Here is a 27,910-nt window from a genome sequence, read left to right on the forward strand (position 1 = left end):
TGTGTGCGTGCGTGCGTGCGTGCGTGCGTGCGTGCGTGCATGCGTGCGTGCGTGCATGCGTGTGTATGTGTAAATGTATGTGTACGTTCATAATTTTCAACAGAAAATAATTAAAATTTAAATAAACAAATGATAAACCCGACCAAAAGACAGTCTTAATGTCCAATTGTAGTACAAATCAAGAGTCAATTAATTGCTTGAATGCTTCCATTTGTTCCTAATTTCATTTAGAGAGTGTTTCTGTGATAATTTCCACAAAACTCGGTTACCTTTTTATTGTTTTATTGAAATATAGACTAAGTAGGATTTTTTTACAGAAAAAGCACAAGCGTAAATCATTTACAAGTACAATAAAATGTTTAAAATTATTATAACAACAGTGTTATTTATCAAATCAATCATATATGGTATGTATATGTGTGATTATACTGAGATAGGATAAACCTATAATCACATTGTCAGCGTGGAATAATAAAGATTTTGTTTCCTTTCAACAGCTTATTCAGATACACATATACATAAATTAACTTCATTCTATATCGAAGAATTAAGGGGATTGTGAAATGATGATGATGGACACGGTTTAGCGAAAGGGATTTGTTATGCTTAATAAAAAAAAAATATCGTATCGCTAAACGGAATGATCTTACACGTATTTCGCAAACAATTTGTCAATGGTAAAATAACTTTACGTTTTCATTTCTCCATTTCATTACCGTTCTGTTTTTGTTAAACTTTTGATGCGGTAATGTATTGTAACTAATACGTTTTCAACGGTGTTATGTTGCGCATGTTTCAAGCTCAGTAGACGAGCGCCAAAGATATTTTGAATTGAACCCTAAACTCAGTAGATTCCGTAGCGTCGTAGAGTATGGACGAGTAGTAGTGAATTTACTACGAACTTGACGTTTCGGTACTTGAATGAACTGTATGTGATAAGGACTTTCAGTGTGAGCGTATTGTTTTCGGTGGGAAGTTTATTGGATTTGTTGGGTAAGATATTTTTGTAATATGACGCTTTTACACTTTGTTTGTGACAGTTTTATAAAAATAGTTTGACTTAAGTTTTAAGTTATTAGTAACAAATGTTTTGGTATACTATTAAAATTAATTATGCACTGGAGAATTTATTTAAAATAAATAAAGTATATTATAATTATTTAATTTATTGGTGTGTAAAAAGAACTCTTTATATGAATACATTTTTAATAATAATAATTTTAAAATAATGAAATATATTAAGAAAAGTAAATAATTTATTTGAAATAATAATATATATTTGTTAAATTTATAAAAATAAAAAAAAAATATTTTTATAGATCATCGACAATTACACAGCTATTCGTAGTTTATTTAAGCAACAATTTTCTATATTTTATTATAATTAAAAAAAAAGATACACGCAAGATTGTTTTATCAACGGACCGAATAAAGGAGAAAAAATGGCTAAAAAAACTCCAAAATATAATTCCAATAAAAACATAGTTTTGCGATAATCGGGCAAAGAGCCCGAACGAACTTGTGTTCATGTAATATGAACGAAATGTGATATTGGATCAAGAGTTACATTTAAGGATGGAGCTTCATAAATAAATGGATACAGGATAGTGGAATTTCATAGGAGAAACACATAAATTATTTATTAGTCTTTTTTGTGTCGGTTAAACTTCAAAATGAATGAGATTAATTTAATTTTTTTGGGCGTGTGATTATGTTATTTTTTTAATACACACTATTTATATTTTAATATTTATTATATTATTTTATACATATATGCATAAACCTTATTGCTAATTAGTCACAATACCTAAACAAATGTAAAATTATTTTGCATTTGCAAAGTGTTGAGCTTCTTGCGAGTTCTTCTCAGCAGATAATAATATTCAGAGTCCAGCAGTAAAATTACAAAAAAAAATAACAATTTCAAAGAGCTTGTAAACAAGTCTATTTAAATAAACATTACTTCTATTATATTATTATTGTTCTTTTTTATTTTGTTTCATAAATACAATTGGTTGTCAATACAGCTTATCATTTTTTCTTTCTTATTCTTTTATTTTTCCAATAGACAAGATTTACTCTTCTGTCAGCCAGAAACATTGGCATAACCATAATAAAATATTAATGAAACAAGGACAACAGATTTTTTTTAGATAAACGAATTATTTAAAATAATATTATTAAGGATCCTTTTCATTAATTTTTATAACAAAAATATATATTTTTAGGTGACAATATTAATTTATTAAATCCGAAAAAATAGCTCCGGGCTTAACGACTTTGCAAGAACGTGCACAATTTAAACATCAACCTTACCGCAAAAATAATTTTATACATTCTTTTTTTTTTATTTAGCCTATTTAGAAAACAAAACTCTGAGTGATTAAATATTGTCGGTGTAATAAATTTTATTTGTAACATTATGTAACAAAGAATATAAACTATTGCAATAAAATTTATTACTTTTTTTTTATTACCTTTCACTTTTAGTAAAATAAATTTTCTTTTGTTTAAAAATAAACAAATGTTTGACATACTTTTGTAATAATATAATAATATATATAAAAAATTATATAAGTGTAAACATGGTATTGAAAACCTGGTTATCAGAAGTTTCACTTTCTTGTGGTGATACGGATTCTGCCTTACGATTGGACAAAAGCTCTTTCTATTTTCATTTCTGATAAAACTGTTAATTATTACAGTTTTAACGTTACACTTACATTATTAATCCACTAGTTTTTAGTCTCGACTTCGTCTTCGTAATCGGGATTTACCTATTGATTGAACGGGACAAAAAGCAGCCTACGTCTTTCTCAATCCTAAATACTATTTGTGTATTAGGGGAAGAGATAGTACTGACTAGCGGCTAGGTTTTTATTAATATACCCTGTCAGGTTGACCACCACACTGTCACCTCTTGCAATTATTGTGGTGAATTTTTAATTAATATCTTACGATAGACCGATAGTCAGATGGCTTACTTTTCTCTTCACTTGCCATCCTTTATTGATGCCTCTTCAACGTATACCCGTAGCGCTGATGGGATTAACCTTCCATTAACATCCATTAAAAAAGTACATGTGCGCTAAATTTATGACAAGTATGGGGTTTAAAAAATGCATTTTATACGAATCATAATAGGGTTTGATTTGTATAACCCGCCAATGTAAGTATACTAGTCTGTTAATATTATACACTCTGTGAGGGAGGCCTATTCAACTCGACAGGTTATGCGAAGCGAATTCCTTTGTGATTCGTATAAGGTGGACTTTTGAACATAGTTGGAAAAATTAGTTTTTATTGTACAAAAATATAATGATAAAAATATTTAATTTTAAACGTAATGTACAAAAGCGAGATTATTTCTAATAAGACATTTCTTCCAGCAAACCTTTTCATGTGAATTAAATTTGATATTTAAAAATAAAAATAGGCAATCACACGATTTGTATACATTGCAATAAAAATACTTAAAATTATTAGTATAAACTTATATTTTATTAATTACACAAAATATAAGAAAAACCCTGAAAATATATATGTATTACAATAAATAATACATAAAAAGTACTAGTAATATAATACCCTATCAGGTTCACAATCCCGTGGAAACCATCATGGTTCTTGAATTCGTCACGATGCGCCAACTAGCTAGCTTCATCCTCACTCATCATCCCTTACTGATGCTCCGCTAGTGTATACCGGCACAGGCGGGGTTACCATTCCATTTCATTTCAGCCGTTAACTGTCCATTGCTGAACGTACACCTTCCACATAAGAGGAGTTTTGCTATTAGTTGCCACGCTTGGCAGGTGTATTGACAACCGCAGTTAGATTTTAGAGATAAAGAGAGACGTTGCTGCCCATCGTTCTACCATTAAAATGCTTTAGTCATCTCTTACGACACCCACAGAAAAAGAAGGGGTGGCCTATTTTATATCGGGACTACACACACTTACAATTCCAATACATTTCAATACCATCCATAAAAACCTTCTAGTTGAGTCGTTAATAATAAACAAACAAATTAACTTTGACATTGAAAATATAGGTAATTATTGTAACATTATATTACACCTATTTCTAGTAAGCACTACAGGTTATTAATATTTCATATTGGAGCCATCATTAAGTCGCTTCAATGTAACATATTCAACGAATATTATATGTATTTGTTTGCTACTAAATCATACATAAGAGTGTTTACAGAAATATCTAGTAATACCTAAGTATTTATAAACAACAATCCTATTAACATTGTAAATTAGCAAGTCTGTATATACTTTATATGTTTAGGTACTAAGTACTAAGGATGATATCCTTGCATCGTTAACTGTCCACTGCTGAACATAAGCCTTCCAAGGGGGAAAGGGATCGTTATCAATGGGGAGGTTAGTCCCCATTGATAACAATATAACCTATCAGGTCGACCTACACGCGGTTCCCCCTGGAAACCATCGTTATTAATTTATCGTTGAATTCGTCACGATGGGCTAACTGACCTGCCTTTTCATCGTCACCGATCATCCCACACTGGTGCCCTGCCAGTCTAACCGATAGCGCAGGCGGGGTTATCATTCCATTGTCATCCATTAAAAAAACATAAGCCTTCCCCATAAGGGGATTTTTGCCCGTAGTTATTACGCTTGGCAGGCGAGTTGGCAATTAGGCTTTCGGTAATGTTTTAAGAGAGACGCTACTGCCCATCTCTCAACCAGTAAGTTCCCTTAGTCGTCTTTTACGATACCCACGGGAAAGGAAGGAGTAGCCTATTCTATCTATGTCGGGACCACACGGCGATATTTGATACTCAGTCACGCTTACATCGTTGAAAGGATTAGAAAGAAATATGGTACAAAGATAGGTTGTATCGTAACTTAAATAATAAGAGATAGAAAGAGAGAGGTAAAAATTTCTATAATTTTATATCTTTAATATCTCAGCTATAAAACTTGTTAATCATAAATTACTTGGATTAGCACTACAAAGTAACAATGAACCAGTAGTGGCTACAAAAAATAAACAACGCCATTAGCGTTTACAAAGTTACCCTCATAAACACGAAATAATGCAAAGGTTTACATGCTGAGACCTACTTGAAGAACTTTTTGATATGATACCTACAGCCTTATTTCACCATCGCACCGCTCGCCTTCGGCAGGGAATCCATCCTCCTTAGAACCAGAATGGTCATGCACAATGCGATTTCAGAGGAACCTCCTCCCGCGAATACTCAGGTTATGGAATAATCTTTTTGCCGAAGCTTTCCGTACAAACTACAGTATGGATTTCTTTAAAAAGAGCGTATTAAGGTTTTTCAAGTGTCAGCAACGCGCGAGTGACATCCCTGGCGTCATAGGCGTCCGTAGTCTACGGTATCTTAGTTTACCATCAATCAATTAATCAATCATTTTTATTCGTATACATCTGTAACAAACTCTCTTACTTACAATTATAATACAATTCACATTAATACTATATTCAAATCCATGCATTTTTGTCATTTCGATAGTAATTTATTTTATAATATGCTTTTGTATAGAGAGTCATTTTTACATATATAAAAATTTAAGATATACATCTTAAATTTTCTTTCACTTAAATGTAAAACCTCATCTGGAAGTTTATTATAAAAACGTATACATTAGATGGGTCATATGCTTGTTTGTCACCAAAGTAGTGTAAAAAAATACTTTTTTTTATAACACAGGGGCAAATGAGCATGCAGCTCACCTGACAGTAAGTGACTACCGCCGCCTATGAGCACCTACAACACCAGAGGCATTGCAGGTGTGCTGCCGGCCTTTTTAAAAGAAATTTGCTCTTTTCTTGAAGGTTACGATGTCATATCTGTTCGAATTTAGAAGCACTTGTAAACAAGTCTATTTGAATAAAGATAATTTAAATTTATATTTACAGGTGGTAGAGCCACGCTGTAATACCATATGATATTGCAGCATGAATGGGCCGGCTCGACCGGGGAAGTACCACACCCTCACAGAATACCGACGCTAAGTGGTTGCACTTTCAGTGCGATCACATTCCGTATGGTGAGTGAGGGAGTCCGGAGGCCCATCCCATACCCATCCCATACCCATCCCTTCCCTATTCCTAAAATCCTTTCCCCAACCCCGTCCCCCTATCTTACAACACGCAACCATGGCAGTGGAATTAAAAAAAAATAACATACCCCAGGGAGGTACCAGTAACCATGTTGCTGGAGAATCCTCTCTCGAGCAACCACGCTCGGGCTGCCCTGCGTATTCTGGGGGGGGCAAAATTCCGCTCTTTGGAACCAAGGGCAAACGGAGCAAGATTTCTACGGCATCCCCTTCGCTCAATGTGAGCTTCTGCAATATCAGGGGATTACATTCTAACCTAAACGCTGTCCACCACCACCTAGAAACGGCGCGGCCGGCATTGCTCTATCTAACGGAGACACAGATATCCTCTCCAAACGAAACTTCATACCTGACGTACCCGGGCTATAAACTTGAACATTGTTTTGTTTCGCGTGCCGGTGTATGCGCGTATGTCAGAGAGGATATCTGCTGTCGCCGCCTTGGAACTCTTGAAGGTACGGACCTGTCTGTTTTATGGCTGCGCGTAGACTGCAATGACCATCCTCGCGTCTATGCTTGCCTATATAGGTCCCACAGCGGTAACATCGAAACCGACCAACTCATTGAGCACGTCCAAATGGCTACAGATTCCCTGCTCGAACAGATTCCTTCCGCTGAAGTCGTGATTCTTGGCGATTTTAATGCCCACCATACCGAATGGCTTGGTTCACGTACAACCGACTATGCGGGAAGATCTGTTCATGACTTTGCTTTGGCTTATGGTCTGACGCAGCTTGTTTCCTCGCCTACGCGAATACCTGATGTGTTGGACCATTCACCTTCACTGTTGGACCTTCTGCTGACCACCCACCCAGACAACTATGTGATTTCCGTCGAAGCTCCGCTTGGATCGTCGGATCACAGTCTGGTGCGGAGCAAGGTGCCTCTCATGAGTCCGATTCCACCACGTTCCACGGGTAGACGTCGTGTTTGGCACTACAGGTCAGCAGACTGGGATGAGATGCGGATTTTTTTCGCATCTTACCCATGGAGGCAGGTTTGCTTCACACTGGATGATCCCGACGCCATTGCCGATTCCATTGCTGATGTGGTGCTTCAGGGAATGGAATTATTTATTCCTAACTCTGTGGTGCCCGTCGGCGGGAAATCCCAGCCCTGGTATGGAGCCTCTTGTAGAACAGCATCTCGTCTGAAACAGGAGTGCTTCCTAACCTGGGCTAAAGGTGTGGCGTCGCGAGATCCTAACACCAGTGCTCTTAAAAAGAAGTATAACTCTGCCTCTAGGTCTTTCAAAAGAGTTATAGCCACAGCGAAGTCAGAGCATATTAGTAGAATTGGCAAGAGATTGGCTAGTTTGCCCTCTGGAACTCGAGCTTTCTGGTCTCTTGCCAAAGCTGCACAAGGGAATTTCTGTAAGTCATCTTTTCCACCATTGCGCAGGGAGGATGACTCGTTGGCCCAGAACGCTAAGGAAAAGGCCGATCTTCTTGGATCCATCTTTGCGTCAAACTCGACATTGGATGACGGGGAGAAATCACCACCGACCATCACGTGTTGTAGGAGCTCTATGCCTGACATTAAATTCACGCATAGCTCAGTGCGTAGAGCACTTTTCTCCCTCGAAATCCATAAGTCGAGTGGGCCCGATGGTATTCCTCCAATTGTGCTTAGGACGTGCGCACCAGAGTTGGCTCCGGTTCTTACGCGTCTTTTCCGGCTTAGCTACTCATCGGGCATAGTCCCAAAGTTTTGGAAGACTGCTCTGGTGCATCCGATCCCTAAAAAGGGAGATCGCTCAGATCCAGCTAACTATAGGCCCATAGCTATCACTTCCTTATTCTCGAAGGTTATGGAATCCATCATTAACCGTCAACTGCTCCGGTACCTAGAAGAGCACCAGCTGATCTGTGATCGCCAGTACGGCTTTCGACAGGGACGTTCGGCTGGTGATCTTTTAGCTTACTTAACACACCGATGGGCAGTGGAAATCGAGAGTAAGGGAGAGGCCTTAGCAGTTAGTCTGGATATCGCGAAGGCCTTTGATCGGGTGTGGCATAGAGCGCTGCTTTCAAAGCTACCTTCATTTGGGTTGCCTGCGAGACTGTGCATTTGGGTCGCCAGTTTTCTCAAGGAACGTAGCATTAAGGTCGTAGTCGACGGAGCATGCTCTGATTTAAAACCTTTGAATGCTGGTGTCCCGCAAGGCTGTGTACTATCTCCGACTCTGTTTCTTCTGCATATCAATGATATGTTACAGATAAGTAATATTCATTGCTATGCAGACGACAGTACAGGAGATACATTATATACCGGTCATGCAAAGATCTCGCGGGCACATACCGATGAGTGCCGGAATAGACTTGTGTCTGAAATCGAAACTTCACTCCATCAAGTTTCGATCTGGGGTGAACAAAATCTTGTCTAATTTAACCCCAAAAAGACACAAGTCTGCGCGTTTACCGCAAAAAAGACGCCGTTTGTCGTATCTCCTCACTTTCAGGGCACTTCCCTTGATAAAAAGTCGAGTCTAGGAATTCTGGGCGTTGATATATCTTGCGACGTCCAGTTTTGCGGTCATCTGGAGGAGAAGGCTAAGATAGCTTCCAAAAAGTTAGGAGTGCTCAATAGGGTGAGACGATATTTCATGCCAGAACACCGCCTGAAATTATATAAAGCCCAAGTCAGGCCGCATATGGAATACTGTTCTCACCTGTGGGCAGGAGCGCCACAGTACCAACTCCTTCCGTTAGACCGCATTCAGAGTCGGGCGGCTCGAATTATCGATAGTCAACGCCTTACTGTCCGGCTTGATCCACTGAAACTGCGCAGAGATGTTGCATCTCTGTGCATCTTCTACCGAATTTATCATGGGGAGTGTTCTGAGGAATTGTTCGGATTGATACCTGCTGCTGATTTTCACCACCGTACAACCCGCCACAAACTAAAGTTTCATCCCAATCATCTGGACGAGTGGCGGTCTTCCACCGTGCGTTTTTCAAGGCACTTTCTTCCACGCACAACCATTCTTTGGAATCAACTTCCAGCAGCAGTATTTCCGAACCGATACGACAACATAACCTTCAAGAAAAGAGTATATTCCTTTTTAAAAGGCCGGCAGCACACCTGCAATGCCGCTGGTGTTGTGGGTGAATGATCACCCATGAGGGCGGCGGTAGTCACTTACCATCAGGTGAGCCGCATGCTCGTTTGCCCCCTGTGTTGTAAAAAAAAAAAAAAAATTTGAATTTGGAAACTAAACTAATTTGTAGGTTTTTTTTTCTTTTTCTTAGGGAATGTCGTTTCCCAAATTGTTCAGATCTAATTACATTTAGCTAACGGGATACTAAACGTAATAATAAATTTGCGGTTTACTTAGTTTGGTCTTAAGTTTTTCTGTTTTTAACTAAAATGTACATTACATACCCAACTTTGAAGTGTATCGATTAGGTACTTTTAAAGTATTATCGTAAAAACTCTACAGTGCAGTCTTTTGGGAGCACATTTTTGTAGCGCAAGCGAATACAAATACAATCATATATCATCTAGTAAATTCTCGTTCTTTTGATATTGGCTGAGAAAATGTTCAAAGTATTTTCTTGTTTAGAAATATTTTATATTCTTATCTAAATTTTTTATAATACTAAGAATGGCAAACGAGATGAAGACCTATTAGATGGGAAGTGGCAATCGTTGCCTATAAATATGAGAAGCACTACGAATATCACAAAATGTATGTTACGAGTTCCTAAGGACAATAGACTAATTAACGTTTTGAATTGTTCTTTCTATTAATTATCTATGCAATGTAATACAATAATTAACAGTATCTATGGTATTTGTCTAAATTAATATGTTGGTAACATTGTTTATAAATGTTGTCTGTATTGTTCTTTCCTTTCTCTGACTTTTTTTCTTATGAATACTACGTGTAATGTCGGTCTGATTTTATAAAAATATATTTTGTCTATTTTTATTTAATCTACGTATTTCAATTATATCTGCATATCTCTCAAATTGATCCTCCTCCAAAATTTTCAAGTAAGCATAGTTGCTTGAAAAAAAAACACGAGATGCAAACGTCATTTCGTGCAAAGTTCTCCTTATTTAATTTCAGACAACAAATTTTTGTTAAAGCTTTTGGGTGGCAACCCCATATGGGCAAACGCAGTGTAGAACGACCCCCACTAGACAGGGTAACGACCTCAAATATATTGTAGGGAGTCAGTGGATGGAAGTGACTCAGGATCGTTCTATATGGCAGTCAATGGGGGAAGCCTATTTTCAGAAATAGATAAATTGCTAATATGTTAATGTATTGCATTACAAGATATTCTAATATTATGATTTACTAACCACAAATACGGTCCGACATACTTCATTATTCGACTTGAAGCGCCCTCACACATTAACGATTGGACGATAGTTTATTGGAATTGGACAATTAGTTGGCAAACTATGAAGTTTGAATGTAATGATTGACTGATTTTAAATCCTTTAAAGCGTTTACACATACCCCATATAACTTCATGCTTTCCATCTATCAAACGATGAAAAGTTTACGATGTACTCTCTGCTTAATACATTTAGTTTGGGCATTATATAAGGCTGGTAAATTGATTAGGATTACGCTATTTTTTTTTTAAAGGATGCTAATGGAATGGTATCCCCGCCTGGGCTGTCAGTATACACTGGCGGGTCACTAGTGAGAGATGATAGCTGAGAACGAAGCAGGTCAATTAGCTCACCGTGACGAATCTAACAATAAATCAATCACGATGGTTTCCAGGAAGAACCACGAGGAGGTCGACCTGATATAGTAGTAGTATATTGCTAGCAATGGGGTTACTAATCCCCATTACTAGCAATCCCCTCTCCACCCAGATTACGCTATTAGTAGCAGTCAATGCTCAAACGTTAGCAAGTGGAATTAAACAAAATAATTCTAATTAACTAACCAATAATAACGGGGAGAAAGGGATTGTTAGCAATGGAAACTGAGAATCCCATTGCTAGCAATATACCCAGCCAGGTCGACCTCCTCGCGGTTCTCCCTGGAAACTATCATAATAAATTCCTTGTGAATTCGTCATGACGGGCTAACTGGCCTGTTTTCATTCTCATCGATCACCCTTCACTGGTGCTCCGCCAGCGTACCCCGTTAGCGCAGGCGGGGTTACCATTCCATTTTCACCCATCAAAAAAAAAACCAGTAATATAGACTTCCGCAAAATAACAGCTAACTTGAAACACATGCCATTTAGATAATAGTGAAAAATAGTCCACAGTAGGTCATGTTATATCTTTCGCTTGGTATCATAGAAATTAGGACTTGAAATAAATTGGTTTCGGATAACAATAGAAAAAAATCATTTTTACTACTATTACTCGTAAACATCATCAAATTATCGTTTGGGCGACTCAATTACTATTTTGTGTACATTTTCAACCGATTTCAAAAAGAAAGAGGTTATCGAATACGGTTGTATATTTTCATATGTTTGTTACCTCATAACTCCGTCAGTTATGAACTGATTCAGAAAATTCTTTTTTGTCTGAAAAGATATACTTACCAGATCAGTATCATAGAAATAACATAAAGTCCGTTTAGTAGTTAAGTTTTTAAATCAAAATTTTGAAGCATTTGAAGTAAATAAGACAAAATCATAAATTGTTTCATATCTCTAAACTTCATTAGTTATAAATTGATTTGTAACATAAATTTGAGTACATATATAGCAGACCCACTGACGGAATCCCGACCTCTAAAATACCTTTGAGTTCTTAGTTACTCGTGAGTCCTCTAACACTTTATTGTCTTAAGAAGAGTCCTATAGTCAAATTGCGAGCCTAAAAATTCTAGTTATTAAAATTACTCTGAAATAAAACGCAAAATTAATACTGTGCCAAAATTAATACGTATATTTCATATGTTCCTGCTGTGTTCAAACAAAAATAAATACCATTTAATGGTACCACCGTGCTGTACTAATCCCTGTACCATATTGACAGCCGCGAATCCTTAATCCGTGTATATGTGAACAGGTTTAATATAAAATTAAAACATACTACAAAAGGGTTCCGACATCTATTTTTAAATAAAAAAATGTTATAACCACCAATTTACGTCGACGGTATTTTGAGATATTGACGTTTTTGTTACAAAGTTTTTGGCGGCTTTACGTTATTTTTATAATCTTTTGTTTAGCCTCGCTGTCTTTAATAAAATTCTACAAGATAAATTATGACAAACTTCACTGTGCTCAATTGAGTTGAAATTTTGCATACGTAAGTCGAGATGACTGTGCAGTTTTATTGTGTCGTCAAGCTAGTCTGATGATGGGGCCAGAATATAGATATAGGTTTTGGTAAAGTTCCGCTATCGTTAAGGCTAATATATTGAGTACGAATTTATTAGATAGAGACTCTTTATTGTTTCCTCCAAAAGACTACAATAGTAAACTTATTATCAATATAAACAATTACAAGAAAATATTACACTGAGAAAACAATGGGCGACCTTATCGCTAAAAGCGATCTCTTCCAGGCAACCTTTGGATGGAGTAATTATAAACAATTTGATCGAAGGCACGATGAAATTCTATTATTTTTAAAATATAGACATGTAATAATGTAAATACATATCCCTACTTGTTATATATACTTTTATATATATATATATATATATATATATATATATATATATATATATATATATATATATATATATATATATATATATATATATATATATATATATACGTATATACATTATAATATTTATTTCGATTAGTAGTAACGTAATCATTATTATAAGATTTTGTTAATGGATGATAGAGGAATAGTTGCCTCACCTGTACTAACGGTATATACTGACGGGGCACTAGTGAAGGATGATAGGTGAGAATAAAAAGGCAGCTTAGTTCGCCCACCTTTTACCAGAGGGAGACTTTGTACAAAAGTCGATTGCTTGGGTATCTCTGTCCCATTCGTGTTTCAACCGTGAAGCAGTTGTGTTTGCATGGCTGTGTTTCAGTTTGAAGGGTGGAATATGGCGTGAATTTACTGGAAATACAGAGGATATAGAAAAATAACACCTGAGTCCTCAGGAATGGCAACGCATGGGGGGTATCATAGGCGAAACAGTATACTCTGTTATATGCATGGTACTGCACATGTCTATAGGCGACGGTTATCACTTTCCTTCAGGTGGACCGTCAGCTTGTATGCCATTCTAAGTTGTATAAAAAAAACCTTGATAAATACATCTGAATTCAGCACGATGGTTTCCTGGAGGGATCACGTGGAGATCGACCTGGCAGGCTATATTGCTAGCAATGGAACTGGTAGTCCACAATTACTACTAGTGTAGTACTAGCAATTCCTCTCCCTATAATCTAACGTTCAATAGTACTGCATTGAGAGGTAGAATAGATTATTAATAATGGGGTTTAGCGGCTCCACTAACAATATATGGCTCGACTTCCACCCGGTTCCGCCTAGAATCCATCGTTGTTAATTCTTGATGAATTCGTCGCTATGTGTTTACAGACCTGCTTTCATCCTTACCAAATCATCCCTCACTGCCCTGCCAATGTTTACCGATAGCGTAGGCGGGGTTACTATTCCATTATCACGCCATTAAAAAATGGTGTTGCATCTAAAAGCCTGTCTCGCAAAAGTATATGAATAAAAATCGTACCAATTATAAAAAGTAGATACGTCTGTCAGATTACATTTTTGATTGACACAATAATAAATTTTAAACAACTTTACTTACTTAAATAATGTTTTAACACTGAAATTAATTCCTGTCGGTTTGCGTGGATTATGTCGAAACGTTTACAAAAGTGAGAAACTTTGGGATCTAAGCGGTTTGTCTTCGAGCAAAGAAAGTCAAACCACTTCCGAACATAACGAGGGAACAAAAGCCGAATTCTGTACTACGAGTATATTATAAAGTGATTTAGTGTAATGAAATTCAAAAAGTTTTCACCGAACAGTGGAAAGCCCTTTCTTCCGTTATTTCATTTCATTATGTCATATATAAATCATTATGTAGCCCAGCGGGGAAAAAGATAAGAACTATGTACCTCCACCTTTGAAGGACCGTCCTATTATTTGGTCGTCCAGATGTTATTATAAAAAGTATGTCCTAGATATCAACATATCAGCCTTTAACTACCCACTGCTGAAGATAAACCTCAACCTTGAGAGTATTTGTCAGTAGTTGTCACACTTGGCAGGCGGATTGGCAACAGCAGTTAGGCTTTAGAAATAATTCAAGAGGCATGTTGCTGATCGTCCCTTACGACACCCACAGGAAAGGAAGGGCTGGCGTATTCTATACCAGGATTACACAGCAATTTTTGTATAATCTCCTAGATATACAGAAATAATACTAAGCAGGTTCTACCTCGCAGATAACTGGCGACAATATCAGCTTACTTATTGTATCACACTTCATCGATAAATTACAGATTCATATTTTCTTCTCACCATTCACACTCTCACTTATTATTTATTTAAACTTTAATGCACAGTAAAATTCTATGTACATATGGCGGACTTAACATCGGACGGTGTTCTCTACCAGTCAACCATTGGACAAACTGAGAAATACGTAGCCACGGCATTTTTGAACAGAGAAAATAATAAAGCAATATTTGATAAATTCATGTTATGTATTTATCTATATATTGCGAGTGTCTCATATATCTTTTATAATATAATATATTTTTGTTTTTATAACTTAGAATGACAAACAAGCTAATGGCCCACCTGATGGAAAGTGGTAACCGTCGCCTATAGACATGAGCAGTACCATGGACATAACAGAGTATACTGTTTCGCCCATGATACCCCCCATGCGTTGCCATTTCTGAGGACTCAGGTGTTATTCTTCTGTACCCTGTAAATTCACGCGATATCCCACCCTTCAAACCGAAACACAGCCATGCAAACACAACTGCTTCACGTTTGAAACACGAATGGGACAGAGGTACCTAAGCAATCGACTTTTGTACAAAGTCTCCCTCTGGCGATATATGTATATACTATCCTAACACTAATATTTGTTTTATTGTTGCTTGTTATTTAATTTCATTGTTGCGCATAGCACTCTTTGTACAGGCTTTGACGAAGGACCAGCGTTGGTGAGCCGTAAGGACTCTCAACACATGCTGAGTAAGAGCCTTTTTAGTGACTAGAAATTGTTTTTATTATTTGTTGTTGTAATATCTATGTATATTATTAAATAATTTATTTTTCCTTTTTATTTTTTACTTATTATAATAATTAAGGAAACCTACAATCTATTTTTTTAATTATACTATAGATGCGTTAAAAGCGTTCACGACTTTAGCTTGTGATAGTGTCGCAATTATGTATCAATTTCCAAAAACAATTAAATCAATTAAGGTCAGTCGATTAGAATTATTTTGTTTAATTTCACTACCATTACTAACATAATATTACATAACTATAACATTTGAGAATTGACTATTATTATTATTAACGGAAGTTCAAGTATCCTATATCAGTGATTCTCAACCACTGTGCCGCGGCACTTTTGTGTGCCGCCAAATTTTAAAAGTGTGCCACCAAATTTTGCAAATATTTAAAATTTTTGTCATAAACTATTTATGCAGTGTGTTGTAGTAAGTAAATAATTTTTATCTTTTTCTTTGTGTGTCGCCAAATTTTGAAATCGTTAAATATGTGCCGCAACAAAAAAAAGGTTGAGAATCACTGGTCTATATAAATATATATCATCATCATATCAGCATTTAACTGTCCACTGCTGGACATAAGCCTTCCCCTCAGGAGGGGTTTTGCCAGTACTACCTTGCTTGGCAGTCGGATTGGTAACCGCAGTTAGGCTTTGGAGATGTTTTAAGAGGGACGCTGCTGCTCATCACTCGCCTTCCCTTAGTCGGATCTTACGACATACGGGAATGGGAAGGGCGGCCCATTCTATGCTGGGATCTACACGGCATTATATGAAATTACTATTTATATTATATATAAATATTCATTCCATATTAGTCATCAATTTCCAATCAATTATTAAGCTGTCAATAAGAAATAGATTTTAAAAATAAAAAAAAACAACATTAAATTTAATCTCTGAAATATAAATTTCGGTATTTTTAAGACTTTCATAATCTTACGACACTACTTTACCATAAAAATGATATATATATATATATATATATATATTTCATTTATTGCAATCCATTCTGTGATGGCTACGCTGCTGTACAGGTCTATAGACGCTTGTTACCAAGTTACCCTTTCTAACAGATGGACCGCTAGCTTGCTTGCCATTCTATGTTTGATAAAAAAGACTTAATAATATTACAGTATTCTAACGACCTTGGTGATGTGGCGGTTTAACACAGAGACCCTTCCGTTGTTTGCATGTTCAATCTACGCATAATATGAACATTTATATTCATGTGTACCTATGTATATCTGTTTTAATGGTCTGAACTCTGGACATTTAAATATTTAAAAAAGGTCTATGTAGTTTTAGTTAACTCTTTATGGTCCATTAACATTTATTAATGACAATGTTCTTATAGTTATTACAATATTTATATAATCAGTTATATTTTGTTATTGCTTTGTTTTGTACGATTTTTGACCATAAATTGATATCCTTAGAGTGCATCATTTATTAAAGATTTTTTTTAAAGAGTGTCCTAAAATAGAAAGTTAAAGAGAAAGTTAAGAAGAAAAAAAAAATAAGAAGAAAGTGCACGACCAAGAAATAACTACATGTGATAGGCATTTTTTTTAATGGGTGATAATTAAATGGTAACCCCGCCTGTACTATTGGGATACGCTGGCGGGGCACCAATGAGGGATGATAGGTGAGGATGAAAAGACAAGTCAGGTCGTGACGAATTTTCACTAGAATTAAGCACGACGGTTTCCAGAGAGAACCGCGTGGAGGTCGACCTGATGAAGTGTATTGCTAGCAATGGCTCAATTAGACCCCATTACTAACAATCCCTTTCCCCTAAAAAAGGCATTAGGTGTCGTATCGTATAGAGAGGTCAAAGGTTGGAAGAAAATACATGATTTAGTTGCACTAACAAGCGAAAATTCTTAAATAAAAAAAGAGAGTGCACCATAGAAAATATCATGAAACATGCTGACATATAAAAATCCCGTGTATGTAAACACAACTGCCTCACAGTAGGAACACGAGTGGGACAGAGGTACCCAAGCTACCGACTTTTGTACAAAGTATCCCTTTATAATATATAGTTATAATTTACAACAAACAAATCGCGTATATTCGATAATATCCAAGCTTAAACTATATAATTAATAAATGAATATCCAATACCTAATTAGGTAAAATTTAGTACTATTATTATAATCGTATCTATCGATACATGATAATCGACGCTCAATTTGTAAGCGGTTAAACCTAATTAACAGGAGTGGCCAACTTGACTAGACTCAAGATTTACTATTTACTGACGAAACCCTGTGCGATTTACCAATTATATACTTCTTGAAATCTCAAATAAAACACACAGTTCAGTACACAATTATGTAGTATTTGTTGGAGTTTTGATACTGGCTGTTGACACTGAGGTCTTTTAGAACAATGTATAATTTTTAAGTTTGTTCTATGTCAGATTTTTATATGACATATCTTCTATTTTTTCACTAAACTTATTATTTTATATCACAAATGCATATATGTTTTATTACTGCACTTTGCTATTTACAACAGTATTGTAGTTTTTTTTTTTTTTTTATTAAGAGGAAAAACATAAATGATCCGACTATAAGACAGTCTGCTGGCTGTGCTATTACTGATGATTAATTGTAGTATAAAACAAAAATCGATTTATTTAAATACTTCAAATATGTAGTATTTATGTGTTAACTTCAATAATATTTGGTACCCTTTAATAAAGTGTTATTGTAAAAGAGTGTAATTTATCTAATCGTGACCCAAAAATTGTAATAAATTATTGGAATTATAAAAAGATTGAATAATTTACTTATTACAGTAGTAATTATAGGTTGATAAGTACCTAATATAAGTGCCAGAGGGAGACTTTGTACAAAAGTCGATTGCTTGGGTAACTCTGTCCCATTCGTGTTTCAACCGTGAAGCAGTTGTATTTGCATGGCTGTGTTTCGGTTTGAAGGGTGAGATATGGCGTGAATTTACTGGGTACAGAGGAATAACACCTGAGTCCTCAGGAATGGTACCGCATGGGGGGTATCATGGGCGAAACAGTATACTCTGTTATGTCCATGGTACTGCTCATTGTCTATAGGCGACGGTTACCACTTTCCATGAGGTGGGCCGTCAGCTTGTTTGCCATTCTAAGTTGTATATAAAAACAAAAAAAAAATCGAATCAATAATGATTAATGTAAATGTAAAAATAAATTACGTACTTTATATTGGTAACTGTAATAAAATATTTTTTTTATATTAATAATAATTATATATTTTATTAAAGTGAGATACCGTTTCATAAAGTGTAATTTACAAATTTTTATAATTTATATTGAACGAGAAAAAGTCTGCATTACCATCAGTCCCGAAACTAAGCCAGACCTGTATCTTGGAGACTATAAATATATATAGTTTCATATAATATTTGAATGAAATATTTTTAAAATTCTAGAATATTTAATATATGTATACATATATGCATGTAAGAACTAACAGAATTTTTCTTCGTGCCTCCTACCAAACTGTTTATAATTACTACTCTCCATCCAAAAGTTGCTTGGAAGAGATCGCTTTTAGCGATAAGGTCGCTCATTGTTTTCTCATTGTGATTATTTCTTGTAATTGTTTATATTTATAATAAGTTTACTATTGTAATCTTTTGGAAGAAATAATAAAGAGTATCTATCTATCTATCTTATATATCTAAAGTTAGAGAGTATAAAGAGTTTCTAATGATACATAGATACATACATTAGGAATAATAATACTTTTATTTTAGACCTCTCTCAATTATTTTTTATTATTTACAATATTCTTATAGCAAATGTTAATATAATATTCTTATGAAAATATACACACACAAACACACGTACAGGAGGGAAAGGGATTGTTAGCAATGGAGTTTGACAGCCCCATTGCTAGCAATATGCCCTATTAGGTCGACCTCCACGTGATTCCCCCTGGAAACCATCGTAAACAATTCTTGTTGAATTCGTTATGATGGGCCAACTGACCTGCTTCATCCTCACCTATCATCCTTCACTGGTGTCTCACCAGCGTATACCGATAGCACAGGCGAGCTTACCATACCATTATCACCCATTAAAAAAAATACACGCCCACACATGTACGCAAATATACACATACACACACACACATTTGCACACACACACACACACACACACACACACACACACACACACACACACACACACACACACACACACACACACAGTATTTACATGAACAATTCCATTGGAATTTGCGCAACAGTAATTACTTTGTTTTTAATTAATTGAATCAAATAATAAAATAATATTAAAACAATATACGTATGATGAATATCGAGCTCCCGCAAAAAAAAAGCCATCATCATCATAATCATTATCTCAGACATTATTGTTCACTGTTTAACATGGAATTAAAAAAATACTAAATTCATTACTTCAACGCACATATGTACATAATTATTAGGTTGTTGAATGGACCATTGTAAAATCATTTACAATTTGTAAATTTATAAATTATTCATATATTTAAAAAGCGGTATCTATAATTACATTTCAAAGCAAATTAGTGACTCTTTGTAGGTAGCTATTACAGTCTAATTCAAATTACTATCAATTCACTATCGTTAAATTTAAACTGGCAATTTAGAAAACTTTTTTTTTAGTACCAAAAACAGTGACTTCGAAATAACGACATTTTCACAATTATTTTAGTGTTTAGTTTTATGGCGGGACTACACGTCCGAGTACGTGCGTGCGTGCGTGCGTGCATGCAAGCGTGCGTATGTGCGCGTGTGTGTGTGTGTGAGAGAGAGAGTGAGTGCGTGCGTGCCTGCGTGTGTTTGTTCACTATATGTATACTTGTATCGTAACATTTTCACGTTTTCAATTTCGTAATGGATATGCATTTTATTGCATTTTTCCAGTATGTCGGGTTCATTGCTATGCGTGAACCAATATGCACTGAAGCTTAGTACGCTTTCATGTCGATATTACATAAAGCAAATTGACAGGCACGAGCATTTCTATCCAGAAGTGCTTTCAGACCAAAATGTCGTAGTTATTACTACATTGAAAAATAACGTAAATCGTTTCATTAATTAAAAGATTACAATAGTAAACTTATTATAGATATGAACAATCACAAGAAATGTTCACACTGAGAAAACAATGGGCGGCAAATCGCTATCGCTAAGAGCGATCTCTTACAGGCAACCTTTGGATGGGGAAGAGCAGAAAAATACCTTTTTTTAACAGACGATCAGCATCGTCACGACATAGGCCTACTTCATAGACTGCCATAAGGAACGAGAGTTATGCCAATTTACCACTGGGAAGATTTTGCCAGTAGTTGCTACGATTGACCGGAGGCATGGCAACAGCAGTTTGACTTTTAATGATGTTTTAAGAGGGACACTGTTGAACAATCCTCAACCATTAAGTTCCTTTAGTTACCTCTTACGACACCCACGGATGGGGAAGCGGTGGCCCATTCTATGCCTGAACCGCAAGGCTGGTTAACAGTCGATGTTTGAATTAAATCTTTAAGAAACGAAATAGTTATGGCAACTCCAACTAGATGGCGTTAGTTTAGTCGACGTATCGTAGCGAATTCACTAGGAATTAATTACAGTGGTTTTCATAGCGACTGCATGTAGGTCGTCCTGACAGGGTATATATTACTACTACTACTGGGGGAAGGGATTGTTAGTAATGTAGACTACCGGCTCCATTGCAAGCAATATATCCTAACAGGTCAACGTGGTTCCCCCTGGAAACCATCGTGGTTAATTTTTACTAAATTCATCACGATTGGCAAACTGACCTGCTTCATTCTCACCTATCATCCCTCACAGATGGGGTTACCATTCCATTATCACCGATGAAAAAGAAGTTAAAAAAAATTAGTACTACTACTATATTACTGTCAATAAGGTCGCCACACTATTACTAATGCCTCCCCCCCCCCCACCAATGTCACTCAAATGTAGACGTATATTATACTAATATACGTCTACATTTAATATAAGTTCTACACAGTCATATCTTTGATTAAAAAGATTGACCCCACATTCATAAAACGTTAAACCTCTTATTAACCCATTATAGTTATTAAAGTGTTTTGTCTCTTTCTTTTATGCTAAATTCTTAATTTAAAAGTGACAAAACTATGTAATTGTTAAAATAGGTTTGTTAAATTTTGTTTCATTTTTTATAAGTAATGGGGAGAATGCCTCCATAGAAATATTTCGCCAAAAACAGGTCAACTTTTTTATGTATTGTGTGCGTATACAAGTGTACGTAAAATAGGGTAAGTAATGTACATATATCACTCAAGAAAATTGAAAACGGCACAGAATTGTTACGAATGTATTTGTAAGATCAAGACTAACAGTGCATAAAGAATCGTAATAGTATTTACTGAATCTTTAAATTATATTTAAGTATATAATATGTTTTCATTCTTAAATCAATGAAAATGGCCGTGATTTTAATTCATATATATGTATATTAATTTCTAAACAACATGTACATATTTATAATATAATAAGAAAAAATAGTTCTCAATTCAAATTAAAAAAATCGATCTGGTTAAAAAATAAATATCCAAGTACTGACAACATCGAAGAAAAAACCACGTTTCGTTTTAATTAAAAAAAAAAAATTACAGTCAAACGGCAAATTAGCAGACTTTATAACACTCGATGCCCTATTTATGTAATTTAAGAATCACTCCAATCGTCTGGACCTCAGTCTATAATACCCTGTATCATCTGAAATGAAGTAACAAATAGCTAAAGGTACAACCCAAATCACACAGATCCGAACCAATCCACTTTTAATAGAAGATAATGGAGTGATAGCCACGTGCGCTGCAGGTATAGACTGGTGTCCAGTGAAGAATGATAGGCGAGGATGAAAGCAGGTCAGTTAGCTCATCGTGACGAATTCAACACGAATTAATCACGATGATTTTCAGAGGGAACCGCGTAGAGGTCGACTTGACAAGGATTATTGCTAGTAGTAAGCCCATTAGACTCCATTACTAACGATCCTTTTCCCCCGTGAGACACGGAGAACAACGTATATGATCAATATATATATGTTTAAAATACAATTATACTGTTTAGGTTATTTGTATACAAAATGGGGAGGTAAGGGAAAGGGGAGGTCAGTCTTAATGTATACTTAGTTGATTTATTACGTGGAAGGAAGTACGAAATTAGACACAATTGTGTACAAGATTAATGGTGGAGGATACAACAAATTTTATGCTTTGAATGTTCGAGTTGGGATTTAAGTGGGCTTTTTACAACAAAGTGTTCATTTTACAATGGTTGTGTTGTTTTATCGATCGAATCTGAGACACAGCACTGACAAGTATATATTGCTCTACAAAAAATATTTTGTATTTATTTATTTATTTTATAACGCAGGGAAAAAACAAGCATGCGGCTGACGTGATGGTAAGTGACTACCGCTGCCCATGATTACCACCAACACCAGAGGCAGGTGTGCTGTGGGCCTTTTAAAAAGGAATACGTTATTTCCTTGAACGGTTACGATGTCGTATCGGCTCGGAAATACTGCTGTTTAAAGTTAATTAGAAAGCGTGGTCGTGCGTGGAGGAAAGTGTCTTGAAAGACGTACGATGGAAAACCGCAACTCATCCAGATGGTTGGGATGGAACATTAGTTTGTTGCTGATTTTTAATAATAACAAAACACAAAATTCTAAATTTAAACACTAGATAGATAAAGTTTGAAATTAGAACACGGATTCAGATGTCCACAAGTAACTGATACTTTTAAAGTATTTGCATACACCTTTACTTAATATAATAATATACTAGTACTTATATATATATATATATATATATATATATATATATATATATATATATATATATATATATATATATATATATATAATATACACGTATTTTGTAGACACAAAGAAAAGAGAAAAACGAATATAACAATAGGTAATTTGATAGTAGTAAAGAATGTCTAAATTTAAATAAATAAATAGAATAATAAAACAGCCAGGTGTCAATATTAAATTAGCAACAAGGTTTAACAATTTAAAAATCTTCGCAGTCTCAAGATGGCGAATTACATTACAAAAGCGTGTTTTGATTTTTTTAATAGAAAAATATTTGTTTCTTATGAAAGTTTTGACCATATTGATCATTAGGGGTGCTGTCAAGTTGTCTTCCATTAAAAAAATTAAGATATCACCTTATTTATTCATAAGTTTATTTTATAAAGATTATATAACTTCCAGCAGCAGTATTTCCGAACCGATACGACAACATAACCTTTAAGAAAAGAGTTTTTAAAAGGCCGGCAGTGCGCCTGCAATGCCGCTGGTGTTGTGGGTGATCATGGGCGGCGGTAGTCACTTACCATCAGGTGAGCCGCATGCTCGTTTGCCCCCTGTGTTGTAAAAAAAATAAAATAAAAGATTATATATATGTTCGCCTGTAAGAGACTTTTATATTAGGCAAAATTATTCTTGTGTTATTTGGATTAAGTACCATAACATAACATAAAACTTAAAAAAGTTGTAGGTGTACCTTAAAAATAAAAAATAATTTCATCACAGATTATTATTTATTAATTTATGTTCTTAAGTGGATACTAATATATTCTGGAGTGCTTATATTTTTTTATGTAATAATAAATATATTAGAAATTCAATATCGTTAAAATAATATTAAGATATAATTTTATTAAGTTATAATATAATAAATTATGTAGTAGATATTATTTCGATTAAACTAAAATAATTTAATAATATTATCCTATAACAATAAGCAAGGAATAAGTTATTTGAAAATATATATCTTTTATATAAATATCTCTCAAAGTCTATAAACTGAAGTGGCAGAGGCCTATCACATCTGTTTAATGAAGAACGGCAGATTGGGGGAAGAAATTATTGAAATAAAGGCCACGTACAGGAAAACGTTCCATGGATCGTTTTTTAATGGATGATAATGGAATGGTAAACCTCCGCTATCTGTAGGTATACGCTGGTTTTTTTTTATACAAATTAGAATGGCAAACAAGCTGTTGGTCCACCTGATGGAAAGTGGTAACTGTCGCCTATAGACATGAGCAGTACCGTGGACATAACAGAGTATACTGTTTCGTTCATGATACCCCCCATGCGTTGCCATTCCCTGAGGACTTAGATGTTATTCCTCTGTACCCAGTAAATTCACTGCCATATCCCACCCTTCAAATCGAAACACAACGATGCAAACACGTTGGTTTCCTGGGGTAACTACATGGTCGTTGACCTGATAGAGTATATTGTAGTAATGAGGGAAACGGATTTTTAGTAATAGAGACCCTAATTAAATATACCTTTCTAGAAACAGCCCCATTTCTAGCAATCAGGTCGACCTCCACGCTGTGCCTCATATTCAAATGGACACAGTTTATAGCTAAGTGACACCGTTGTAATGTATTTCTTTTTAATTTTGTTTATTGTTAAATATTTTTTGTAATTAAGTGTAAAATTAAGCACTACATAAATCTTTCTTTATTTCTCTCTCTTTATTTCTTTTTCTCTTTCTCTTTCTTTCGGTCTTATGGTAAACTTTAGTTTACTCCATCACCTGAAATTGTCAGAATGTTAAAGGTAAAGTAAAAAAGACCTAATATATATTTTCAAATTATTCACACTAAAATGCTGGCAATAATTAAACATTATAAATTAGTTCAAAGTTTACAAAGTGCCTGCGTTCCGTGTTCAAATACATTAGAAGACATTTACGGAAACGGAACCTTCGTATTTATAGCACCTATTGTATTTACTTTAGTATATATAATACTATGAATATACTAATTTAAATTCATCATTTAAACTGTCTCTGTTATCAGCTCTCAGTTATTTAGAACTTCGTTATTTGAATAGAATAAACTGAGAGTGACAAGTTAATATCGCCACAAATGGAAGTATTGTCATAGCGGTTTCATAATAGGAATAATAATTACGGTAGACCGTTGACAGCCCGCGTTCTATTAGAGACTTAAATCAGCTAGGGCTTGCAAGCAACAGATACCGCAGTGAGAACGTGCGTATGTCACGTGAATTATATCGCAAAAAAATATTGTAAATTTATCTATAATTTATGTACATGTATTATTTATTTTATATCATTTATTTATTACTAGCGACCCGACCCGACGTCGCACGGGTGGTCATGTTTAACATTTCCCTTCACTGCTCTGCTCCTTTTGATCGTAGCGTGATGAAAAGTATACTATAACCTGCACAGGAGTATGAAGAATAATTGTACTAAGTTTCGTTAAAATCCGTCTAGTAGTTTTTGTTTTTACAACGAACATACAGACAGACAGACAAAAATTTTACTGATTGCATTTTTGGCATCAGTATCGATCATTAATCACCCCCTGATAGATATTTTGGAAATATATTTCATGTACAGAATTGACCTCTCTACATATTTATTATAAGTATAGATTTTTTAATCGCAAATAAATTTTTGACGACCCTGGAAGGCCCATACGGAGTCTGAAGGGAGCAAGGGTACGTTTTATATTAAATACGTTTATGTGTAACATGTGTATGTATTGATCATTTGAACTAAACTTCAGTCCTTAGTTTATATAGATAGAGTGTCTCCATACAAATACTTCGAAAAAAGTGGATCAAGTTTTTCATACAATTTCGCGTGATAAATAGTTGTGTGTTCCCTTTATAACTTCTATAGTTATTTAGTTTTTTAATTTTTGCGTTTAAAAAATTAAATATAGATACACCAATATATATTATGTGCGTAAGTATATAGAACACTGATAAAAAAAAAGTAGACCCGTTTTTAAAACTGGATGCTCTATCTATATAATCTAAGACTCGACCTAATCGTAATTGTTTTTTTTTTTTTTATCAGAACGTTTACTCATACTTCACATCTATTTAGGACCTACTCATAGAACTAGTTGAGAACAATTGTGCGGAATAAGGCTTCATCACGAATATCAAGTTTCCTGTGACGTTGTTGTTGACTAGACACAACTAAAATCTGAATAATTCATGTTGCGAAACTTTCCTCGTCTTAAGTTCGTTTTATCGTGCTACACGCACTTTCTAAATTGCCGCCAATTTGTACTACAAAAGACAACTCAATTTAATTTTCATCATGTTACCAAAGAGTTCTTTGTTCGAATTTCAAATAACTTCCAATTGCGTACTATTAGTAACTGGCCAGTGTTAAAGTTTCATTTGACCCTTTTCTATAAATATCTTTTTAAGCAGCTTCCAAAAGAAGGAGAAACTCAATGCGTTTGATTTGGAACTTATTTGTAATTATTATAATTAGTTAGGTCAAATCTTGCATAGTAAATTAGATTACTTTCATCCGATCAAGCTAAAATTTTGAATACACCTTTAGCTCTGATGACAATTCAGTTATACAATACTCAACATTTCAATATTTTAAAATGGCTGCCGTCTCAAGATGGCAACCATTTTTTAACCACCTTAATATGAGTACCAAATGAAAGAGCTCGAAAAGAAAAAAAAATTATAAGGTAAGTAATATCACAGTAAATTTAATATTGCCGCTACTCCAAGATCACAGATAACATTTTAAATTTTTGTTTTTTTTTTTTTTAATTTGTTCTTAGACAGACTTGTTGTAACTCTGTTGACACTCACCATTACGTTGCTAATTTTGAACCTTATATCATATTTTTTTAAATCGATTGATTTGCTGGTTGAGTTTAACTGTTAGATTTAATGGTTTTAAGTTTTACTGTTTATTTATTAATTTAATGACCATTTATCATTTCTTAATTTTTTTTTTATAACAATTTAAATATTTACAATATTAGGTATCTACGAAATATCTCATCATCTTCAGTGTATGTACTCAACAAAACTTTCATGCGGAGCAAAATGTTCATATGTATAATACATACATACATATCTGTCACGCTTATCTCCTATTAGGGTGGGCAGAAATAATGGAACGCCAAATGTTCATTAACGGTTAAATCAACAAAATCCGTAGTTTAATGAATCTCGAGATTAATGTGCTCATATAAACACAGATAAATTACTTATTAAAAATGTGTGCGTAATTTTTTTATTACGCGTTAAGTGGCAATACACTAAAATCCTTACTAATATTGTAAATGTGAAAGTGAGTTTGTTACTTTAAGTCGTGCATAAAAGCTAGTCGTATATAATACAGAAAACTCTTAGACGGATATAAATATCACAATGAAGTAGCATAACGTCGGTATTAACTAGTTACTTCTAAAAACATTTTTAACCGACTTCAAAAAAGGAGAAGGTTCAATTCACTTGTATTTTTTATGTTTGTTACTCAGAAAGTCCTTTTTTTTATACAACTTAGAATGGCAAACAAGCTGACGGCCCACCTGATGGAAAGTGGTAACCGTCGCCTATAGACAATGAGCAGTACTATGGACATAACAGAGTATACTGTTTTGCCCATGATACCCCCCATGCGGTACCATTCCTGAGGACTCAGGTGTTATTCCTCTGTATCCGGTAAATTTACGCCATATCCCACCCTTCAAAGAGAAACACAGCCATGCA

The 27,910-nt window shown here is 34.8% G+C and overlaps 1 protein-coding gene across 1 annotated transcript in view; it reads left to right on the forward strand.

Annotated features, from left to right (window-relative positions):
- Positions 1–865: 865 nt before the first annotated feature.
- LOC113522201 (connectin-like) overlaps positions 866–27,910 on the forward strand; it is a 75,559-nt gene continuing 48,514 nt past the window's right edge. The window contains exon 1 of the mRNA XM_031911033.2: positions 866–993. The gene's annotated coding sequence lies outside the window, so the exon portion shown is untranslated. The remainder of the gene's footprint in view (positions 994–27,910) is intronic.

Source organism: Galleria mellonella, unplaced genomic scaffold, assembly GCF_026898425.1.
Source record: "Galleria mellonella isolate WM207_F2 unplaced genomic scaffold, CSIRO_AGI_GalMel_v1 utg182, whole genome shotgun sequence".
NCBI classification, from domain to species: Eukaryota; Metazoa; Arthropoda; class Insecta; order Lepidoptera; family Pyralidae; genus Galleria; species Galleria mellonella.